This window comes from Castor canadensis, chromosome 5, assembly GCF_047511655.1.
Source record: "Castor canadensis chromosome 5, mCasCan1.hap1v2, whole genome shotgun sequence".
NCBI classification, from domain to species: domain Eukaryota; kingdom Metazoa; phylum Chordata; class Mammalia; order Rodentia; family Castoridae; genus Castor; species Castor canadensis.
This window is the reverse complement of record NC_133390.1, coordinates 101088810-101106009: the sequence shown is the minus strand read 5'-3', so window position 1 is coordinate 101106009 and position 17200 is coordinate 101088810. Positions and strand designations below refer to the sequence as shown.

At 39.2% G+C, this 17200-nt stretch overlaps 1 pseudogene; it reads right to left on the bottom strand.

Annotated features, from left to right (window-relative positions):
• Positions 1-1417: 1417 nt before the first annotated feature.
• Positions 1418-17200, bottom strand: part of LOC109674483 (dnaJ homolog subfamily C member 14 pseudogene) — a 106414-nt pseudogene continuing 90631 nt past the window's right edge.

Below are 17200 nucleotides of genomic sequence, written 5' to 3'. Positions count from 1 at the left end.
GTCAAAAATTAGGTGGACATAGATGCATGGATTCATATCCAGGTCCTCTATTCTGTTCCACTGGTCTTCAAATCTGTTTTTGTGCTGGTACTATGCTGTTTTTATTGCTATGGCTCTGTAGTATAGTTCGAAATTGGGTATTGTGATACCTCCAGCATTACAATTTTTAATCAGTATTGCTTTGGCTATTTGTAGTCTTTTGTGCTTCCAAGTAAACTTTAGGGTAGATTTTTCAGTCTCTGTGATGAATGTCATCAAGATTTTGATAGGAATTGCATTGAACATGTAGATTACTTTTGGTAGTATGTTATTTTTGCTATGTTGATTCTGCCAATCCATGAGCATGGGAGATTTTTTCTTTTGTAGTCTTCTTCAATCTCTTTCTAATAGTTTGTAGTTCTCCTTGTAAAGGTCACTTACATCCTTTGTTAAGTTTATTCCTAGGTGTTTGGGTTGTTTTTTTTTTTTTTTTGAGGCTATTGTCAATGGAATTGTTTTTCTATATTCTTTCTCAATTTGTTAATTGTTGGTGTATAGAAAGGCTACTGACTTTTGTTAGTTTATTTTGTATCCTGCTACTTTACTGAAGCTGTTTATGGTGTCTAGGCATTTTTAGGCTGAGGTTTTTAAGGTATAAGATCATGTCATCTGTGAATAAGGAGAGTTTGACTACCTCTTTTTTTTATGTTGCCAGTTATATATTTATAGAAAGATAATCCTCTGGCTTTAAATAGATATATACACACAAATATGAACAAACTTAAAAAAATACAAACCCTTGGATCACCAGGGGGCTTCTGGAAACCCTCTTGTCATTCCTCCTCACCCAAGGGTAGAGGGCATGAGTCTGCTTTTTAAAAATTATTAATTTTGGCCACCCTTGCAAAACAAGCCTGAAGTAGAGTTATTTACCCACACAGTAACAGAGGAAAAAATTCAGTTTCCATTTTCTGAACTCTATGCATCTCCAAACTTAGGGCTTCATGTTTTCTCATTATGTCTTTTGACTACTTTATCAGGGTAAAAGAGGGGGCTCCCCCTGAAAGAAGTAAGTTAAAAGGGAGGAGTATCATCTGCTCTAAAAGCAAATGATGAGACAAAGGCTTGCAGACCCCAGGGAAATACCCAGTTTCCACACCTCAAAGGAAAATATTGTCCAGCCTAGGTCCAAGCCCCTAGGTTCTTTGCTCTAGTCACCCCCTTTTACTTTGGTATTGTCAGAAGACAAGATTCAACTCCTGGGTGCTGAGGAAGTAAAGTAGTTAAGAGGCTTCCTACAAGTACCGAGTGAATAATTTATGCTTAAAATTTTCCCTTTCTAAAATAGTTAAAAATAAACAAAGCAAACTCCATCCTATGCTGTACACAGCCTTTTTTGACTCCCTGACATTGATTTGAGGAAATAAGAGAAGGGGTGTCAATGCTGGAAAAGCCTCCTCATTTTCTTCTGCCGCTTCAGTTTGGCTTCTCCCTTGGGTACTGTGCTGTTGGGCTTGGAGGCTGCAGTGGTCCCAGGACCAGGTTGAGGAGCTGCAAAGAAGTTCCCATTGGACATCTGGCCTGGGGGAGGGTGTACTTGAAATATCCAGCTTAAGAAATCCTGAAGGTCAGCAGGAGGGGCATCTGGGGTGGCTCTCTGCCGACCACTGTGCCTGACATCCGAGAACCAAATGAGATGTGATAGGGAACTCTATGAGTATCTGGAGAGATTCCCACATGCTGGCATCCAACCCACTCTGTGATGTCATAGACCTCTCCATCCATTAGTGCAAAGTAGGTGATCCTAAGGCCCAGCATGCTTGACTCTGCCCAAAAGTCTCCTTCCTCAGCTGGATGCAGCCTATTACACTCAGCACAGTATTTGGCACTCTTAGCTTCCTGGTCCATTTCAAACCTTCTATGCTTTCCTTGACATCGGCTACACATCATAGTATTATTGCCTCCTTGAGGTCATCTTGCAGCTTGGACAGAAACTCATTCACTGACTGGCTCAGTTCATTCTCTGCCATTCGTTTCATCTCATATTCCTTCCACCTTTCAGGGTTGCTGACAATGTCCCAAGCTGCCCGCAAAACCTTAAAGGCCTTCTCAGCCCAGGGATGATGATTTTTATCAGGATGAACCATCACTGCCAGCTGCCTATAAGCCTTCTTCAGTTCAATATCTGAAGCTGTGGCTTCAACCCCCAGCATATGGAAAGAATTTAGTTCATCCTCAGGAAGCCCAGCCATGGTCAAAATTTAAGCCACTTCCTCTTTGGGCTGACAGTAGCACCCACTAGCTACAGATGCATTCCTCTGCCTATTAGTCCTCTGCTTGACCCAAGGCAACTCCAGCCAACTCCACTGAACCAATCTTACCAGCTGCTGCCATGGCCTGCTGTCTCTCAACAAAGTCAAGAAATGCTGCAAGGCTGGAGAATCCAGCCAAGAGAAGATACAGGTGGCTTTATCCCTCCAGCCAAACCGGTCACCTAGTCCTACCAGAAATCACCAGCACAACTGCAGACAGCCCAAAAAGAGGGCCAAAATTAGAAGCAGCACAGCACCCAGTAGCCTAAGGAAAGGAGTGAACAGCCCTGCCCCACAGTAAAAGCCCTGGCTTAGAAACTGGGACACCACCTGGGCCCAGCCCCCCAGCCTCCCTGCCCAGACTCCCACCCAAACTCGAAAAAGGTCCAAATCACTGCCTTTCAGCTGCCTGCATGCATAGATGAGATGGCCACAAGTTTCCACATATTCTCCCACCAATACCAACAGTTCAATCAGCCACCAAAAGCTACCTGTCCAAGCTGACATAGTTCTGCTCCCCACAATCCCAGGCCTCTGCACTAATCTCCCTGACTTCATTTCCGGCCTAGCCATGTCAAACAGGGGACCTGGGATCTCTACTTCCACCATCCCGAGTATCTTCCTTGACTGGAAAGCGGTGCCGCTATCTCTGGGATGGGGGTTTCTTTCCACTGGACACACGTGAAAAATCAGTGGGGAATTTAAGAGGTTCCTCCTCATTATATTCCTCTTCCAACTTTTCATCTTCTCCCAAGGCTGGAGAGGTACAATGGTGGCAAAAGTTGCTAAAAGAACTATCTCCTCCTTCAGAATATGGATCTTCAGGGATCCCAGGGGTTCCCTGGCAATTGCAAGCAGATGGAATGGAAAGAAAAGAAGGGTTCCCATCCTCCTAGTAACCAGCTCCATTCTCTCTTGAAAGTTCCTGGTCCACTCCTGACTCTTTTTCTGGATGCCTCACTCTGATCAGGATCCTTTTCTCTTCTTCCTTGTGGGGTCATGGCTTGAATCCGACCAGTGGGCTGGGTTTGGGGCCTGTGTATACTTAGGACCAGAGTGCTCTGCTAGGCAGCGGGTACCATTAGGAGCAGACCCTGCCGAGTCCCTGAGTCCTGAGAATGAAATTATTTCAGGGTCCACGGAGGGTCCTGAAGTCTTGAGAGAGGCACCACCACTATGGTGGGGTGCTTCTGGACCATGACCTTGGGACTTCCTGAGGATTTTTGGTCACAGCCATCATGGTAAGTTCTAATATCAAAGAGCGACGGTAACTCCTCCCATTGGAGCAGCTGGGCCTGAGGCCAGGGGAAGCTACCAGAGCAGTTCCCTGCCTCTGCCTCCCCTTGACTACCTCTTTACCTATTTGTATTCCTTTTATTCCTTCTTCTTGCCTTATTGCTCTGGCTAGGAATTCCAGGACTATGTTGAATAGGAGTGGGGACAGTGGGCATCCTTGTCTCATTCCTGACTTTAGGGGAAACGGCTTCAGTTTTTCTCCATTAAGTATAATGCTGGCTGTAGGTTTGTCATATATAGCCTTTATAATTTTGAGGTACATTCCTTCTATTCCTAGTTTTTTAGAGCTTTTATCATGAAATGGTGTTGAATTTCTGCCTCCTGTGTAGCTAGAATTATAGGCTTGAGCTCCTGGAGCCTGGCTTTATAAACAAATTTTTTTTTTTTTTTGGGTGGGATTTGGGCTTGAACTCAGGGCTTCATGTATGCAGGCAGGCATCTTACCACTTGAGCCACACCTTCAGCTCAGGGACCTATTTTTTTTTTTGGCCATGCTGGGTTTGAACTCAGGGCCTCACCCTTGCTAGGCAGGCATTCTTGCTGTTTGAGTCACTTCACCAGCCAGAAAGCCATTTGGATTGGATTGTTGGCATTTTTTGGTGACCTCTGGATTAGAGCAAGGGTCAACAAATGGAGTCAGCAAAAACTTTTTCTGTAGGTAGCAAATATTCCAGGCTTTGGAAGCCATATAACCTCTGTCACATATTCTTCTTTGTTGTTTGTTTTCTATAACAAAAATATAAAAGCCATTTGTAATTTACAGACCCTACAAAAATAACTATGAGTTCTTTCATATTTCAAACACTTCTAACACCAAATGTGGGTTTCCACACCAAGCAGTTCTTTAACTCTCCCAACACCAAAGGGGAGTCTTGTAATTCAGTTCAGTTCTGACACTACCTGAGGTTAGCCTCAGATCCACAGGTTAAGTAAGGGCTTGGTCCTATAAGAGGGCTCCATTTCAGATGCTAATTGCAAGTCCAGACATTGTGGTGCTTCTGACACACTTGGCTATAAATTAGTTTCCTCCTCAGTTTCAATAACTTGTTATAAGGCTCACAGAACTCAGGGAGACATTTTATTTGTGTTACTCATTTAATATAAAGGGTCCAAACAAGCAGACTTTCTTTCTTTCTTTTTTGTTCCTTCCTTCCTTTTCCTTCCCTCCCTCCTTCTTTCCCTCCCTTCCTCACTTCCCTCCTGGGTTTTTTTTTTTTTTTGAACATAGGTCCTCATGCTTGCTAGGCAAACACTCTACCACTTGAGGCACTTCAGCCCTGGTGCTCTCCCTTTCTTTGTGTTCCTGACTCCTATTTAAACTCCAGGTGACAGATAATAATCTACATGCCAGTTTTTTCAGAAAATTTTCTCTAATTAGCTACTCCCACACCAATAGCTTAAGTGTTCCTTCTAAGTGATTCCATCCTATTCTGTAGTACTTTTATTGTAGCCCTTTCATACTCAGTAGTCTTTTTCATCTCCTTATTTCACCTTTACAATGTTTCATCTTTGAAAAAGTTTGATTTGTTCACTACTGTATTTCTAGTACACAGCACAATGTTTCTATACAGAAGAAGCCAAAATGTAAGAGGTGCTCAAACTGCTTTTGCTGAAAAGCACAGACTCCTTACTTGGACATGTGAATTAACTAAAAACATCCCTGTCTCCATTTTGTATCTGTCTTTGCTCTAAGCTATTCTCTTTGCACTCACTTTACTATCACCTTGGATTCCAGGAAAGACAGATACCATCTTTACGACAAGGGACAGAAAGACACCCAATAGTAGACCTCCCTTTGGATGAGCCACCTGCCAGTGACAATAAATCCAGATATAACAACTCCAGAACCTCTCCCAGAACCCTTGGACTGAGATAATGGTCAACCAGAACACACCTGTGACTGGGACTGTTTAACTATGCATACCTTTGTTCCCTGCCCCCAGTTCTTTTGTCTACTCAAACCTATAGCTCATATCTGTATCCCAAAAATAGCTGAAGATGAGATCAATGCTTATTCTGCCTCTTCCCACAGCATGTCCCAAGCCATGTAATAAAATTTCTTTCACTGCCTTTACCATGCTTCTTTATTTGGCATTTAGGGGCAGGTGGCCAGACCTGGCATATGGAATCTCAGGAAGTTTGGGCCTTGGGTCCAAATCTCGGGTTTCAAAAATGCCTCCTAATGAACTGTAATAGAATTTTTAATCAAATTTACTATGTTAAATAAAACATAGTTTTATTTAAGTTTAGATGCTATTTCTTGATAAAATTTATTCATCCTATGATTTAATGAGCAATGATCCTTCAGCATTTGGGCCTCATTTACCATATTCATGCTGTAAAAATTTGCTATTGGAATATGGAGTGAACAATCAACCCTGTAGTTCATTGAAGAAAATAGTAATAAATTATTTCAAATATAATTTTGAATTTTTCTTTAGTATTTATCATAGTATTACTTTTACTTCTCTCTGAACCACCAAAGTACATGGTAACCCCAGGTAATTAAAATTATTTCAGAGATAGTAAAACTACTTGGTATCTTTAGATTTATTTCTACCACCTCAGATGGCTCACATTAAAACAGAAAGTACATTAGTAGATTAGAGGACATTCAATACAGTAAAGTCAGAAATGAGGTTTCATTGTCAGGGATTGTCAATGAAGCACTTAACAGTGGCTTTACTAGTAATGACAAGTTAATTGATTTGAAAATGGATAGTAACAAAACCACTATAAGTTTCATAAGAACAAGCTGTTTGTTGGAGAGTGATGTGATATAGGGAAGTACCAATGTGTCAACCAAAATTTGGAGATTAAAACCAGAATGTCAGGAAAGAAGTATATACAGTGGCCTTGTATGTCAGACATCTATTAGTCTCTCTTCCTCTAAAGAAATACCTCATTAGGGTTGGGAAACCAGTAATTTAAGAGGTTTTATCAAAGCAAAGTTGAACCTTTAGAACATATCTTGTTATTTTATCTTTTTTGCATATGAAAAATTTTAAAATTGAGTCACATTGGCAAATGTGTAGCTGCTATTTCCACTGTAGAGAGTAACATCTTTAGAACTTATTAGTGTGTGTGAGGCTAAACAAGATGATACTTGTATGAGAAAAAAAATCAGCAGTGCTACAGCATCAGATTTGAGACAACCCAAAAAATTATTTTGTTTACTCTCTTAGAATTTTTGTCAAAATCATTCTCTACTCAAACTTCAGGTCTCTAGAGTAGGGCTGTTGTTAGCATACCATTACTTATCTGAAAACCTTTCTTGTATCTCATATAATCCCTTGTCCACGTACAGTGTTATCTTACCACAACACATGAATTGTATTAGGAGGCCATGCCCTGTGCCTCTCTGTGGGTTTCAAAGATAGTAAATCTGCTGAATAAATAGATTGTTCCTACTCCAATCTCCAGTTCCTTCTCTAGAATGAATTCCAGAGCTGTGATTCCCAAAAACTTAAAACTTGGTCCACAGGTTACTATCAGAAAAGCCAAGGGCAAACAAGGAAAATAAAGAAAACAAAGTCAAGCTTATAAACAGATAGTTTGTTAAAGAATCATGCTTTATTTTAAGATAGTGTTTATACTATTTGATTACTTGATATATATTTTCACATTAGAAATGATGAAAGCATAGAGGACTTTTTTCCTTATCTAAAAAACAAAAACACTCAATTTTATATCAATTAATTAAATTTTTTAATATTTAAAACACACTCAAATTACAAATTTATGTTAAAATATGCTTTAAGTTCATTTAAAAAATTGTATGACTATATTTTATCTATACATATACACATATACATATATAACTATGATGGAAGATTCCATGTGATACAAGGATATTAAAACAAACATAAAATAACAGAAACTTGGCCTATCTTATACTTCCTGTCAAGTTTATTATCTAATAACAATTTCTTCCTTTTCAAGTTTTAGCTCTCTTGGTCTGTGCTGCTAAACTCTTTGTCTGTTTACTCCTGAAGGTAAAGTTTCTTCACTCCTAATTAGGAATGTCAGCCTTTCCACGCTCTTCCAGTGTGCTCACTCATTTCACTCCACCACTGAGTGACTCATGTGCACTGAGAGCCAGGAACTCAGAACTCTGTTACACCGAACAGGAGAAGAAAGGACAAAACCAGGCTGTCTTCATGACTACCGCTGACTCCTCAAAAAAAAAAAAATGGCATCTCAGGCATGTGTTAAAAATGTGCTATGGGAGTTTTCTGTTTTTGCCATGTTTTCTGACCTATCTTTCATACTGTTGTGCAAAAATAAATCTTCTTTTGGGGGAACTAAAAGGAATTTGTATTGAAGGAAGGAAGCCTGTTGAAATGTTTTTCATGAGCACCACATTTGTGAACACAAACTTTTCCTCATAGCTGCACTGGGAAGCATTTTTCACCTTAATGCCCACCTCTCGGGTAGCTGTGAACTGTTTTCATCCTTCTGACCAGCAGGGTGACTTTGGACATTTGTACTTTGGGACACTCATTTAATCAATGCTTACTTCATGCTGATAACATGGCAGTCACTGTGTTTAGCGTGAGAGATAAAAAGAGGAGCACTATCCTGGACTTCTTGATTACATAGGCCCCTTGCTCTGCCATAATCTCTTAAATCATAGCCCAATATACCTGCTTCATATTATGCTATAATGAACTACTTGTGAATTTGATGCAATCTCTATGTGGTTCCATGAGGGTAGAGACTGTGTTTGTTCTCCACTTTGTTCTCAGGAACAAAAAAAATTGTGTTGGAGAACCAACACAATTTCTGACATACTGTAGTGGCTCAGTACATGCATGTTGGGTTGGTGGTAGAAACTTTGTTCCAGGAATGAGAGTATTCAGTTTCTTCTATAGTATCTTTACTTACCCTCCCAAGCAAAGGCAAGTAGGAGTCATTTTATTATTCAGAGGATTTCAAAACAAACTGAGACTTGGAATTGGGAGAAAACATGGATCTGAACATGTCATAGTGCCTGACACCCCCCAGCTGTTGTCTAATTAATCTGACTGGCACCAAAGTACTTATATCACTGTTCTATACAATTACCTCATTTAAAATAGATTATTAAAGCAACAGGTTATGATCACAGAAAAGTTAGAAAGATTAGAAAATTATATATTATATGTTTAGAGATTGGGTAGAAGAGTTTAAGGCCTTGCCTGGTAACATTGTGTGTTAGACATCATTATTGGGTACCATTTCCTGTGTCCTCCTCATTTTGTGCTTCACTTTCCAATGCCTCTCTGCTTCCTCCACTGTAGTTGTTTGAAACAAGTCTGCAATGTTCTAATATCTTTCCTTTCCTCTGGTCCCACTGTTTCTTGACTACCTTTTCCATGGAAATTTCCAGTGACTAAAAATTTTTATCAATCTAAATATTATGCACAAAATAATTTATAAAATATATAAGAGCACAACTCTGCCTGAAGTGAGCTCAGATGAACCTTTCTAGGGCTCCGAGGACAGTTTGAAAATTGCCACTTCATGGCAAAATTTGATAAGTTAAAACATATCAGCATGACCTCTAGTAAATGCACAGTTTCATTTTGGCAGGGTTTCTGAGTGTCAAACACCCAGTGGATTTTCAAATGTGTAAGTGCAGTACCCCCTAAGAAAACTTTCGTGGAAATTCTGGTATAAAAAACAGGTCAGTAGAAGGTAACACCCACGCACAGGAAATTAATGTGAGTCAACTCCCTGTATAGCTATCCTTATCTCAACCAGCAAAAACCCTTGTTCCTTCCTATTATTGCTTATACTCTCTCTACAACAAAATTAGAAATAAGGGCAAAATAGTTTCTGCTGGGTATTGAGGGGGTGGGGGGGGAGAGGGAGAGGGTGGTAAGGGAGGGGTGGGGACAGGGGGGAGAAATGACCTAAGCCTTGTATGCACATATGAATAATAAAAGAAAAAAAAACAGGTCAGAACAATAGTCAATTTATTTAAATACCTCTACATTTATTTCACTTTTCTTCTACTCCTTCTGCTTCTGCTTCCTTTCCTCCTCTTCATCTGTATCTTCCTCCTTGTAATCTCATCTTCACTTCTGTTCATGCTTCTTTTCAATCTTCTCTCCCTCCTCTTCTCCTCCTTTCACTCTGTATGTGTGTATGTGTGTGTGTGTGTGTGTGTGTATAAAACTAACATGTAATAAACTGCATACATTTCAAATAACTTGATGTTTTGACACATGTATACACCTGGGAAATCATTGCCACAATCAGGATGATATACATATCCAACATCCACAAATCTTTCCTGTCTGCCTTTGTAATCTCACTCTCTTACCTCTCCCATGCCCAAGCAAATATTGAAATGCTTTCTGTCACTATTAATACTTTGTTCCTTTTCATTGCTGAATAACATTTCATTACATGGATATACCACAAATTTAATCCATTTACTTCTTTATAGACATTTAATTTATTTTTAGTTTTTGATTATTGTAAATTAAGCTAATATGGATATAAATCTATAAGTCTTTGTATGGACATAAGTTTTCACTCCTCCTGGGTAAATAGCTAGAAGTAGAATAAATGCGTCATATGGTGGATGCTTGTTTTACTTTCTAACAAACTGACAAATAGTTTTCCAAAATGATTGTATTACTTTACATTCCAACCTCAAGTATATGAGAATTATAATTTCCTTGGCACTTGGTATGATCAGCATTTAAAATTTTAGATTAATACTAGTCATCTAATAAGTTATAATGCATGACCTTGTGGCTGTAATTTGCATTCCCCTAATGTCTAGTGGTTTTGAGCATCTTTTTTGTGTGTGGATTGAACATCCATATATTATTTTTAGTTAACTGTCCAAATCTTATTTATTTCTTATTGAGTTGTTTTTTGAGTTATTTGAGTTTGTTGAGTTATTTTTATTATTGAGTTTGAGAGTCCTTTATGTATTCTGAACATACTACATATGCTATTTGCAAATATTTTTTCCTAGCTGGCAGGTTGTCTTTTCATTCTCTTAAAAGCATTTTAAAGAGCATAAGTTCTTAATTTTTATAAAGTCAAGTTTAATAATGCTTTTCCTCTATGGAGAGTGCTTTTGGTATTACATCTAAGAAATTTTTGCATATCCCACAGTCAGAAAGAGATAATCATGTTTTAGCCTAGAAGTCTTATGGCTTTAAGTTTCATACTTCCATCTATGATCCATTTTGATTTAACTTTTGTATATGATGCAAGGTGTGAGTCATAGATGATTGGGGTGGTGGGGAGCAGGTGATGTAGACATCCAGTTTTTTCCCGCAACACTGGCTGAAAGTGTATCCTTTATTGCTAATATATATCTGCACCTGCACAGAACATTAATTGGTCATATATTTATAGGCCTATTTTCTCAACCTACCATTATGCTCCACTATGAAATAACTTTACACTTAACAAAAAATTGCAAAAACAGTACAGTGTTCCTGTATGACTATCATCCAGCTTTTCTAATGTCACCATCTTACATAACCATAGTATATTATTCAAAAATCAAGAAATAATATTATTAAATAAACTTAGAATTTCAACAGTTTTTCAATAATATGGGTTTTTTTGTTCCATGATCCAGTACAGGGTCTTGATTTGCACTTAGTAGTCTTTCAACCTGTGACAGTGTTTTCTTATCTTTCATGTCTTTGTGACTTTTGAAGAATACTGGGAAGTTATGGCAAACCATCTCCCAGTTGTCTGCTCATGGCTGATTGACATTACTCAGTTTTGGCAAGAATAAAACACTGTGTATCACATCAGGGAACATAATGTCAATATGTAATGTTAATCTTGGTGGTAAATTCAATCACTCAGTTAAGATGGTTGTCTGCCAGACCCTGAAAAATTTATTAATTCTAATAATTTATTATTCCTCCTTGCAAATTTATTATTTCTTCATTCAGTAATTTTTCTTTTAGTCTATTCTCCCTTAAGCATCTTGTAATTTTCCTTCCTTGTGAGATCATTTTTGTGTTTTTAGTCAATCACTTCAATCTAATCTTTTTACATTTCTCCACGTTTGTTTCCATTTCTCTTTTTAGCCTTTGAATTTGTGTTTAAGGTGGTTTTATGTATTTCTTAGCTCATCTTTTTTTGTTGCAATAGCACAATACCTGAGACTGGATGATTAATAAGGAAAATAAATTTATTTTGGATCTTGATTCTGGGAACTGTGAAGTCCAAGATTAGGTAACTATGTCTGGAAAGGGCCTCAACTGCTTTACAACATGGCAGAGGCTGGAAGGACAAAGAGGTTTGTGCAAAAGGAGAGAAAAACACAAGGGATACCTGGTTTTATAACAACCTACTCTCTTCATAAGTAATCTCATCCAGGGAGAGGGAGAGTTCCCACAAAAACAGAAAGCTCTCTTAACAAACTAATCACTTCTTAAAGGCTCCACCATCTCTCGATAACATTATATTGGGAATCAAATTTCAACATGAGGATGGAAGAACAAACCACAGATTCTAAGCCTCAGTATATATTCTCAAATGCTTTTCTGAATACAGCTTTGTACCATTTAATCATTTGGTTAGTTCCAGACTTCTTATGGTGTTCTATTAAGATTCCTTCACATAGTGATGTAGCCTTTTAAGTCTGTGTAACAATGGAATTTTATGCAGCCATGAAGAAGAACGAAATGTTATCATTCGCTGGTAAATGGATGGAATTGGAGAACATCATTCTGAGTGAGGTTAGCCTGGCCCAAAAGACCAAAAATCGTATGTTCTCTCTCATATGTGGACATTAGATCAAGGGCAAACACAACAAGGGGATTGGACTTTGAGCACATGATAAAAGCGAGAGCACACAAGGGAGGGGTGAGGATAGGTAAGACACCTAAAAAATTAGCTAGCATTTGTTGCCCTTAACGCAGAGAAACTAAGCAGATACCTTAAAAGCAACTGAGGCCAATAGGAAAAGGGGACCAGGAACTAGAGAAAAGGTTAGATCAAAAAGAATTAACCTAGAAGGTAACACACACGCACAGGAAATTAATGTGAGTCAACTCCCTGTATACCTATCCTTATCTCAACCAGCAAAAACCCTTGCTCCTTCCTATTATTGCTTATACTCTCTCTTCAACAAAATTAGAGATAAGGGCAAAAATAGTTTCTGCTGGGTATTGAGGGCGTGGGGGGGAGAGGGAGGGGGTGGAGTAGGTGGTAAGGGAGGGGGTGGGGCAGTGGGGAGAAATGACCCAAGCCTTGTATGCACATATGAATAATAAAACAATAATAAATAAATAAATAAAATGAGGAAATATCACAAAAAAAGGTCTGTGTAAATACACATCTGTGAGAGTGACACAACAATAAAATCACCTAATCACTTCTCAGAACATATCTCATTAGTAAGTGACATGACTGTGTATTTACTTCTACTTGGAGAGTAGAAATGTACTTACCTTCTTTTCCATGTTTTTTTCCTGGGGGTAAGAATTATTATTTGTGACATTTCATTTTTTGATTTTTTTGAGCAATAGTTCTATGTAGACTTGTGGACCTTCATTTTTGAGGCAGGGAATTTTTTTGTCAGAAATCTTAGTTTAATGTTCCCTGTTCTGTCAATATCCAAGTAAAATCCAATCACTTAGCAAGTTTTGCCTTATTTGTCTCAGTGGTGTACAGACAGAGTGCATTAGTTTCCTGCTGTTGCTTTAACAAATTATCACTAAGTTAGCAGTTTAAAGTAACACATTTATTATTTTACAGTTCTGGAGGCTAGAAGTAAAAAATGCACTTCACTTGGCCAAAGTCAAGGTGTTGGCAAGGTAGCATTCTAAAGGCTGTAGAAGAGAATCCATTTTCAGTTTCTAGAGGCTGCCTATGCTCCTTGGCTCATGGTCTTCTTCCATCTTCAAAGCCAGCAGTGGCTAATGGAGTTTTTCTCTAATTGTGTCATTCTGATAGTCTCTTCTTTCCTCTTCTTATATCTAGGTGAATCTAGGAAAAACTTTCACTCTTAAAAAGGTTAGCAACTCTCAGGTTTTTTGTCAATAAAAAAATATTTGAGATCTCAACTTTAAAAGATAAAAAATTTTTTTGGCTCAGAGTTTTGAGGTTTTAGTCCTGTTGGTTTTGGTTCTGTGGCAAGGCAGTGTATTATGGCAGGAGTGTATGATGGTTCTCCTAATGGCTGGGCAGTGAAAGAGAAAGACAGAGAGGAAAGGACTGGGATCAACACTATCCCCTTCGAGAGAATGCCCACAATGGTTGGAAGACCACCCACTAGGCCTCAGCTCCTAAAGGTTCTCTTCCCCCTTTCCAATACTGCCATGGTCTGAGGATCAAGCCTTTAACACATTCACCTTCGGGGACATTTAAGATCCAAACTATAGTAGCAACTGTTATGTGCCGGTGTCAAGGGTCCTTGCCTTCACAGGCCAGAGAACTGGCTTGAGAGGTAGCTGAATGATGAGCCAAAGCCAGTATATAAAGTAGGATTTATTAGACAGAAAGGAAAGGCTAAAGCTAGAGCAGTCCAGTGGAGCCCAGAAGCTGTTGGCTTGCTGCACAGGTGAAGGCTGGGGTTTTTATGGACGTTTTAACTCTGGGTTGGGTGCCTTGCATTTCAAGGGCTTTCTGAGGTGAACTGGTTTGGTTAGCACCTTTATCAGGAAAGGGAACAATCTTGAGACCATTTTGCTCATCAGCCCTGTGGCAGATCTGTATCTTTCTTTTAGGATGCAGGAATGCAGGCCTCCATCTCCTCAGGAAGCAGGAATGATATTGCTCTCCACGGGGGATGGGATATTCACTCATCTGCCTTAGGTCTTCAAACCCAACAAATCCCCCTTCTGAGACAAGCACCCAACTGCTGTTGGGGAAAAGGGTGATGATTACTCATCTAGCTGCTTCATGCTGACAATGGGGCACCGGAGGCAATAGGGGAGAGGGTACTTGCCTTAGTGGTTGACCTGTATAGTCTCTAGGGGCCCCCAGTAGAACAGGATGGAGGGCTTATGCCTAGGCAGAGGTGAGTATTCCTTGACTAAAAGCTGGAGTTTGATCTGTTGGACTGGTTGAGATATAAATCTGGAGAGAGCATTTATTATATAAGACCCAAATAGGAATATTAGTAGGAGCATAAAAAGGTGTCTGGTAAGGACTGTATATCTAGGGATCTAGATTTTACAAAATCTTGTAACTCCCAAGAAAGCTCTAAGCTGTTTTATGGTATGAGGGAGTGGGAAATGGAGAATTGGGTCAATTCCCTCATGACTCAGGGAGTAGGTAGATGACTTATGGGAGGCAGGGGCTATCAGGACTTAGGTTAAATGTAACACTTTTGGATAAAAGAGAGCTTTAGCTCATTATTTTATATAAATTGACACTTTTAACTTTGTAAATGTTTGTACCATATTTAGATAAAGTATAGACACCACACAGTTGTAAGGTGGTCATTTAAGACACATGAGCAAATACATAAATGAACTCTGATTTAGTATTACTTAAAGCTTGACAAGATCAACAGAAAACACAAGTAATTTCTTTGATAAAATCTTTTCCTATAACAGTTTTTTTGAAGATGTTACTTAGAGAAAACAATATTAAGATATCCTTGTTATTTTATAGACAGAGAATTTGATTTTAGTTTGACATGACCCTAAAAATCTTTTAGGCAACTCTTAGATTATAGTCAACTTTAACTTTATCAAACACCAAAGCTTTTATTATACACTTTTAAAATTTACTCAAACCTTCATATAATATTTTCAACCCGTTGACAGTTTGTCCTTATCCCTCCTCTCCATATTTGGAACAATCTTTAAGACAAACCCTTTTTATAAAATCCTTTCTCATCCAAAAAATAAAATTCCTTTTTTTTCCTTTAACTTCTTAAAAAATACACTCAATACCTGTCTATATCCTTTCCAGTTGTTTACTTTGTAACTTGTATTTTAAAATTAACTTTTACAAGAATTTAAAATTTATTATAGGGGTTGGAGCAACTAATTAGTAGACCTTGGTTTTTTTTTAAGGAATTTATGATAGGCATAAGGCCTCGTCATCCCTCAGTTTGAGGGGATACTGTTTTTGGGTGTGGAAACTGTGAAGGATTGGGTTTTATTTGAATAGGTAGGGTCATCCAGGCTCACCCTACACTCATCTCATCAGTCCACACTGTGGAATCTATTTGTTCCTAAAGGAGGGGGCAGCAGAAATAGCCACCTGGGGGGAGGAGAATTTGAGTTTTTAGTTGAGATAGTAAATCCCGTCCCAGCAGGGGCACTGGAGTTTCAGGAACTATGAGGAAAGAGTGACAGAAGAGGTCTCCCCAAGAGCAGGCCAGAGGCTGGGTAAAGTAGCGCTCTAGGGGCTGGCCAGATATGCCCTGAATGATTACCTTGTCATTGGTCTGGGGACCAGGAGAGAATGGTAAGACAGAGAAATGGGCTCAACTGTCTAGCCGGAAAATGATCTTTTGCTTCTCTGCCATTATGGCTACCCGAAGGCTCCAAGAAGTGGAGCGTGGACAGGATGCCAGGACCCATCAATCCATAGGAGGTGGCACCTTGCCTTCCATCTGGAGATGGGGGGGAGCACTTAGACCGCCAATGGTTACATTTGCAGAGAGGTTAGGGTCCCAGTTGGGGGTAGGGCTGTCTCCCATATTGTCCCCCCTTTTGAGCATTCTCTATGGAAGTACTCCTCCTGTCCACCATGGTAGCAAGTTCAGGATGCAGGCCCCAGTCAGGTGGGGGCAGCAATGAGGTCATGATGTCTCTTATCTTTCTCTTTGTTAGTAATGTCCTGGTTATAATATATAGACATGGCTAGCTGTATTAGTTGATCCAATAACTTTTTTCCTTCAGCCACAGATACTGTTTTCTATGAATATCTGGGGCTAACTGTTAGAAATTTATCTTTGAAGAGAACCTCTCCCACCTGTGACTCTGGGTCCCCTGTGGTATGCTTTCTGATAGCATCCTTAAGATGCTTCAGAAAGTTGTGTTTTTTTTTTTTTTTTCAGGGCCTTGCTGTACTACAGCCACCTGGGAATAGTTTAGAGATTTGACTTTGGTCCTTTTTAGCCCTTCCACTATGAGATGGATTAAGTGGCATTGATGTCATTTATCTTCCTTACCATTTTATTTTTGATTAGCAATGCTGGGGAATTGAACCCAGGGCCTTGCACATGCTGGGCAGACACTCTCCCACTGAGTGATGTCCTCAGCCCCAAATATCTTTTTTGTCTTTGGCTGCATTGAAATTTGAACTCAGGATTTTGTGCCTGCAAGGCAGCACTTTACTGCTTGAGCCATATCATCAGCCCCTTTTAGTGTGGATCTGTTAAGGGGACTACCTGTGCCCCTGTAGGTATAGGCATATTCATTCTCACATTTCCAGGTGCCATGGGTATTGAAGCTCATTGTAAATGGTAATCATTTCCAACTTGAGTGTCATGGGCCAGAACCCACTGCTTTTCTAATGAGGAGTTTGGTATAACAGAAGCACAATATACTTTTATGCCAATTTAAAGATTTGGATCACAGAAATAAAGGCTTGGATGTATTGATCTGATGCATCAGTATAGCTTTCCAGATTTATTTTTTTAAATTTCCCTTAGACCTGATAGCTGGAAGGGGACA